At 39.0% G+C, this 7,342-nt stretch overlaps 1 long non-coding RNA gene across 1 annotated transcript; it reads right to left on the bottom strand.

Annotated features, from left to right (window-relative positions):
* Positions 1-2,444: 2,444 nt before the first annotated feature.
* Positions 2,445-5,497, bottom strand: LOC104605394 (uncharacterized). Its single transcript, XR_736612.3, has 3 exons — positions 5,202-5,497; positions 4,618-4,711; positions 2,445-2,929 (listed from the first exon to the last, which is right to left on the bottom strand). It is a non-coding gene; the product is annotated as an uncharacterized LOC104605394 (long non-coding RNA).
* Positions 5,498-7,342: the final 1,845 nt, after the last annotated feature.

Raw genomic sequence — 7,342 nt, 5'->3', positions numbered from 1 at the left:
ATGATCTGATTAGTTCCTATTTTTCCCTGAACTTCTACTAACTAGTTCTTGGAAAGATCAATCTCATCTATTCAATTTGATATTTCCAGCTTGTTACAGATCATGCCATTTGATAATAGCTACTTATTGCTTTGTCTGTTAGGTTCAGTTTGGAAAGGAGTGCAAACACAAATAACAAATGTGTAGAGTACAAAATACAAGGCTTTGTCTTTTTAGGAAGAGATCAAAACCTTATACACGTATTTCTAGTCCTTGTATTTGCACTTTTCCCAAACTAAGTTATTAAGCGGATTGTTACTTAGAGTTTATTGATAATATTATACCATTTAATTATAGTTATTTATACACAATAAAAGAAGTAAAGAGAGAGGACAGTAACAATCGGTCATTTAGTTTAGCCACTTCAGCTGTTATTATTAGACAGCAAAGCTCCGTAAACACTGAGATGTAACTGACATATAGTGCGTTCTCAAAAAAAAAAAAAAAAATGCAAACTGAACCCTGGATAAACCTGTGTTTTCCTGCACGACCCTTGTTTGTAGAAGTGAAGTTGGTGATCTTAGGAGCAACACTGCTCAAACTGGATATAAACTCCTTTGTGAAAAGAAATATACATGTCTGGGGCTCTGGGCAATGGTTAGATCAAAATTGTGCACCCAGACCGCAACTCAAGAAGCTTACATTTTTCTTGTGCACAGATTTTGGCCTGGCGATCCATTAAATGCCATGCCCCGATCATCGGAAAACACAACACAAATTCCTAGGCCACTTCCCCAGCCATAAAAAAGCTCCCAGGCAACTTTTAGAGGTGCTTTAATTAGACCCAGACCCAAGCTTTTTCCTTGAAAGAAAGATTGACACGAACCACCAACAGGCAACAGCTGCTGCTGCTGCTGCTGCTACCTTGGCTCATCTACGAGGATCATTTATGATCCTGTACCCCGTCTGGTGAGAATTAATATCACAGTACGGTTGAGTGTTGATATATCTACTCCAAACTTCAATCAAGCTCAATGCTGATGAGTATGGCTCGGCACTAAATATTTGTGTGTCACAGTCAGAGATTCAAACTGAGATTATAATGTGGTGGGTTGAAATTTTATAAGAAAATAAAATGAAATGATTCTGTCTCCAACTTCCAAGCCTCACAATTTGGGCACAGTGGTTGATAATTGGAGAAAAAAAAAGACAGATTCTACCAACCATACTACTCAGAAAGGCTAGTTTTGTCCCTGAAAATAGTGCCTTTTTGACTGCTAGCAGGGAATAATAAATATGCATGCCCGTCCAATTACTAATTACTAATAAAAGAGAGGGTGAAAAATCGATCCAAGTTGAAGAAAGCAAGTAATCATGCACGTAGACAATATTATCAGAGAGCCCCTCTAAGCGGGGCCCATTCAGTGTAGTCCCATCTACTGGAACTGTACACGAGACACAAGCCAAATGTTGGCGAGGGTTGGGTGTGAGAAGAGGCGACGTAAGTGAAAGCTACGCTGGGTGCACTCCAATTGGTGCATCAGAAGTAGATTTCCACATTCGTGAATTATAATGGCTCCTTGGGCGTTGCAGAAGCGATCAACAAGAATAATTGTCCTTGAGAGGCCCGAACCACAACTACTTCAAGAAAAGCTCCATTATTTTGGACTCCGTTTTACTCTTTTTGAGTTTTGCGAAGACATACACATACATTCAAGTTACCTGTTGTTCTGTCTTTTCTATTGTTTTTTTTTCCTTGAAATCATTCACATGCAAAACGCTTATTTCTAGTTTCTTGGACTAATAAGTAGCTGATTAGACCACCCGTGCCCCAAACACTTTCCGGTTTCCACCCACCGAAACAAAACGAGCCTTAATTAACAAAGGTGAAGCTGATAAAAACTAATCAACAAGATTAATTAATAAAATTAATAACTACTTTTTACTCTATTAATTAGTAATGATTGAAATTTGAAACCCACCCAAACCAATAACCCATTAACCGATTATTTAATCTTTAATCATTTTATATGTGAACAGTGTTGAAAATTGAAACCCACCCAACCCAGCTACTTCAGGGATTTCCTAAAGTCAAACTGAAACTAAGCTACTCCAAAGCCCGCTTATGCAAAATATTTAAAAGCAGAAGTAGAAACAATTGAAATTCCTTCTTCTGGCTCTTGGTCCTTCATAATCCAAATGCATGGTGATTGTGATCTAATGTATTAACTTCATATCGAGCATTCGAGAATTAGAAGGAGAAATGTGTTTGAATAAGCTGTGCAAAATCAACGTAAAATAAAGGGGAGACTCTTAAATTAAACCCAGTGGATATGCATGAACGCACCTGCCATTCTTGTCAAGAGTATAGCTGACCTGTTTGCAGCACAATAGGGTCAGCCATGAGATGGTTCTCCCATTTCTCTCTTTCCACGAGAACTGGATTTCTTTCAAAGAGTCACAAATAAGCACAAGATGCAAGCATAACTACAGACCAAGTTATTCTCAAAACAAAAAGGATGTAGCATGAGCCAATCCTGTTGGAGAAGAATCTGATATTCTTACTCATCCATATACACATTAGCTACAAGAATGGAAAAACAAAAAGACAAAAAGAAGAAACGAAAAGAGAAAAAGAAAAATAGATTGAGCCGGTCCCGCCAATATCACACCAGATTCCACCTTAACACCACCACCATTAAATTCCCAAGAAACAGAAACAGAAGAACAAGAAGAAGAGGATAAAGAAGAGCTGGATGATATCGACAGGGTGAAGCGGATATCTGCTACCAATACCAACCCACCTCTCAGAAAAGCCAAAGACGAGCATTTGCTTAGAAACCACTTTCATATCAACCCATGCTGAAGGAGTAGCGGTGGCTGTGGCAGGCAACGCAGTAGCAGCTTCATTCTTCTCCATATTTCTCTCCACTCCTTGGCGTCTCTCCCCCTGCCACAACAACATCACAAACCCATTATTCAAACAATGAGAGAATGTTTGTCTTCTCAATTTTCACTTTCTTCGACTCATAAAAGAACCCATACAACTCTCTTTCTTTCCCTCTCCCTCTCTGGTAGGTGGTTATAGGGAGGGGCATTCCTCGTCAAATTGTAGATTAACCAAAGAAGAAACATGAGGGTAGGGTACATTTTTCTTCTATTTTTTCGTTTCCTTTCAGAGGATTTGATGAGTTTTCTTTTGTCCTATTTTGAACCAAAAAAAGCTATGAGAACAAGAGCAGAAATAAACCTTTTGTTTGCAGCATCGGCAAAGCAAGCAAGGGGAAAAGGAGTGCATGCCGTACAGTTTCGGCATCGAATGGCTTCTCCCCATCCCATACTCAGCCAGAGACAGAGCTCCAGTTTAGCTAGATTTGTGCAAGCAATCCCTGTCTTCTTCCCAGCTTACCCTTCTTTAAGATTCAAATCAGGGACACCCCCAATCTCACCATGCCTCAAAACTTCACATTTTTTTGTTTAAAATCTATTTTCTCTCTGACTGAAGAAGCACCAATGCCGAGGCTTTTTCGAGACGGCCAATAAAACTATACTTAAATCAACTTCTTCAAGTGAAAAGATATTTAAAAAGATGAATGAATGACAACCCGTGAGCCGTGAATGAATATTTCCCCTCAAATTTTTATAACAAAAATAGAATAGCTGTCCTACAATCAAGTGCAAAATAATATAATAAAACCCTCCGCAATCAGATCAATGGGATGGGCTTTAATGGATGATTTCAACGGTTTAACTATCTTATCTATCACATATGACACCACCACGCTCTCTATCGCAGATTTATAGAAAATGAACACTGAAAAGTTGGTCAACAGTGGATAGTAATACAACATCACTACCCACGTGGTCCCACATTCATGGCAGCAATCAGAAACATTAAATCTAGACCGTTCAGTAGCCTTTTACGACATGCTAAGGTCAAGGAACAGAAATTGTTTGAAGAGTGTTTAAGGATTGGACGGCTGAGATCTTGTTCACCTTTACGCGTTATGTGGGGACCGCGACGTATAACAAAGATTAGAGGAGCATGAGGGAAAAGGGCATTTTGGTCATTGGGAGGAGAGCTACAAAAGCACCCCGGATTTTACGTATCTAAAATATCAGAGAGTGTCCAAGGAACATGTGAAGACAACTTCCTTATTTGGGTCCCTGCTAACTTACACCAGGAGGTGGGGTACCATTTCCAAATCTAACACTCCAGGTCCCATCTAACAAGGGCAAGACCGTTATTTCCAATCCTCTGAAGCCCATTTAACGTGCAGCCAGAGGAACCCCAGACAGCCACAGACTCCCAAACCGAAATGATCATTCTGCCCTCTAACAACGTATACACGAAGAAATCGACCAGTGATAGTACAAGGGTAGCATGGTCCTAAGAAAGTTTATGGTCTAGAAACCGTTGGATCCGGTCCACATTCAGCCACGTCAATGGTGATGGATGCAGGGAGAGCATCACTGATAGTGCAGCTACACAGTGCTGTGATAATACTGAATAGGAAATTGAGGTTCGAGATGATCGAAGCAAGAGAACAGTACGAAACACGGAATGTCTGAGGAAAAGTCAGGGAAACAGGAAAGAGAAATGGATTTGACAGACAGAGCAAGGAGAGAGAGTAGTACCTGAAGTCTGGAGATGGAGGCGCCTAATCCAAAGCAAGACCGGTTCAGGAATATCCAGATCGAACGGCTCCCGTTAAACCTCCAATCTGGGAAACTACAGAAATGAAAAGGTTAAATCAGATTACAATGGAAAGATCGCTAATGGCGAGATTCGTAATCTCTCGCACCAGGTGAGAAAGCGGTGTTTGCATCGAAGAAGCTCCGCTGGTGCTTTCAACCTAAATGCCTCAAAGAAATAATAATCTCAGTAATTAGTAATCCTTTCTTTCATAAGAGAAACCCTAAAAGGAAATCTTTTTGCTTTGGAAGAGAAATGAACGTTTAGATCTGATGGAGACGGATAAAAAAGAAACGCAGAGACAGAGAGGCAAAGGATGCCAATCGTTTTCGCTCCAGATCTTCAAAGATCGTCACGCGCTGTAACCTTGCCAGAATAACAAACGATTCGAGTACCGAAGAGAAAGCAAGCCGAACTCAAGCTCATTTAGTTCGATTCCGTTTCTTATGTCTTTATAGATAGAAGAGAAGAGAAAGAACAAAGATTTGAAGTTTTGAACATTAAAAAGAAGGCCAAGTTATCGTACCTGAGCGTCGGTTTGCAACCCTAATTTCTGCAACTCCTGGTGAACCAGACGAGTTGGAACTAGAACTCATGAGGGAGCTTCAGAAGAAGCTCGCAAACGGAGGCAATGCTGGTCGAGGACTGGAGGTGAAATACGGTCTCGGTTCCATGAAAACCCTAACGAACACCTTTCGGTTCATAATTTGTAATTTTGTCTGGGCTTAGCAGAGAGGCAGAGACTGTATGGGATTCTGAGACGCCATGAAAGCTCTGTCCGGTGTTAATGAAGCTCCATTTATGACTGTGTTTAGTTGGGTTAATCCGAGAGCCGCTTTATGTAAATCTGGATTGGATGTTCCTTAATGGGGCTTGTGTTTTGATGGAATTACGAATATGCCACTTTTAGTTGGTAGTTGAGGTGGTGGCTTTTCACAAGTGGTGCAACTTGCGAGGCACATAGTGGGCGCTGCATTGAGGCACGCTACTGATCGCGTTCTTCGCAACGCTCAAAAATTGGGCTATGTGCTCCCCCAAGCCCAAACCATTTGTATTGAAAACCTAGCCGGCGGTTGAACCGTTTAAACTATCGATTTGTCATGCTTTGCTTGTCGAGTGAACCAAGGAACCAATTTTTACGTGAAAACCATGCAAAAGATTATTTGATTTTTTTTTAAGGTCAAAGATTATTTGATTTGGGGAAGCTCCGTTAACCAAAAGATTATTGATTTGATTCTTAGCCTTTTAGGCCTTAGGGCCGGTATGAATTCCATATAGCGTAGCATTTCAAGATACGATAGCATTAAGGGTTTCAATTAGAAAGAAAAAAATATTGGTTGTTTTGGACTGTTGATTAGTGTGCAGTGTGCTTTTTTTTTTCAAAATTTTAATATTTTGAATGTTTTTTGTTATATTTTAATTGTTTTATTAATATTTTCATGGTATGTCATGTTTATAGTTTTAATAGTGTGTGAGATTTTTTTGGACCAAATGAATGGACAAAATTTTAATTATATTATTAACTTAGTAAATTTTAATTGTACAATTATTAACTCTGTCAACATAGGCTTTTATTACATGATCCAAGGATTCTCTTCACGGTATTAATTGGTAACATCTCTCCATGAATAGCAACACACAAGTATAAAAGATGTCTCCAATGTGTGGCTGCAATGTGTTGTGAGATTGGTATGAGGAATGCTATGTAAGGAATATATCTGGTCTCTTATTACATTGCAGTCCCTATAAATGAGTAGGATTATTTCGAATCGAGATCACCTGCCAATAAAAATACGTTTCAACACCCACCCAACATGATCTAACACTATGCACCTCATACATGGAGGATCTCATTTTATGGTGGGTTGTTGTCTTATAGTAAGATGTGCAGTGTCTGATCATGATGGGAGGATGTTGAAACATATTTTATTGGTAGGTGATCTCAACTTTGTTGTTTTGGGTTGGCAGCTGGTATTAAAACTTATGCTAAACTCTTTTAGTCATGGATCCAAAATTTGAATATGCAAACTAATGGTGAAATAGGATTCATGTAGTTGATGCCATACCATTGGGATAAGGCTTAGGTGAAGATGGTTTATATATTATTAAACTATAATCATGAATTGTAATGATCAAGGTTTAAAGTATTGATACACTCAATACAAAAATCACTTCAATACTCTTTTTCTTTAACATTTTTAAATATGACAAATATACAGTGTATTGGTAGATGTGTATCAATACTACTTTAACCAATACATCTTTTTTTTTCCTAGTGTTTTTCTTTCTCAAATTATATATATATATATGATATAAAAAGGATTTTGTAAAAACACATGTGAACAGGTGTATTAGGATCCGAAGACACAATACGATATACCCTATATCGGGCGTATTGTATCAATACTTTAAACTTGCCACTGATACACCAATATTTATCTTATCAATGTAATTTAAGAGAAGATTGGGGGACCATCATATAACAAGAGAAGTAGGGTTAGGGACTTAGGGGGCGTGGGTTAAGCCGTTAGAGAGAGAGAGAGAGAGAGGGGTAGTGGTCGTGGATGTCTTATGGGGGATGAGAAAAAAGGGGACCACAAATAAACCTGAATTTGAAACAATGAATGCATTTTCCCAAACACACCCTTAACGAGAAGTACCCAAAAC

Source organism: Nelumbo nucifera, chromosome 8 (assembly GCF_055504915.1).
Source record: "Nelumbo nucifera cultivar China Antique chromosome 8, China Antique-T2T, whole genome shotgun sequence".
Lineage (NCBI taxonomy): Eukaryota > Viridiplantae > Streptophyta > Magnoliopsida > Proteales > Nelumbonaceae > Nelumbo > Nelumbo nucifera.
This window is presented reverse-complemented; position numbering and strand designations above follow the sequence as displayed.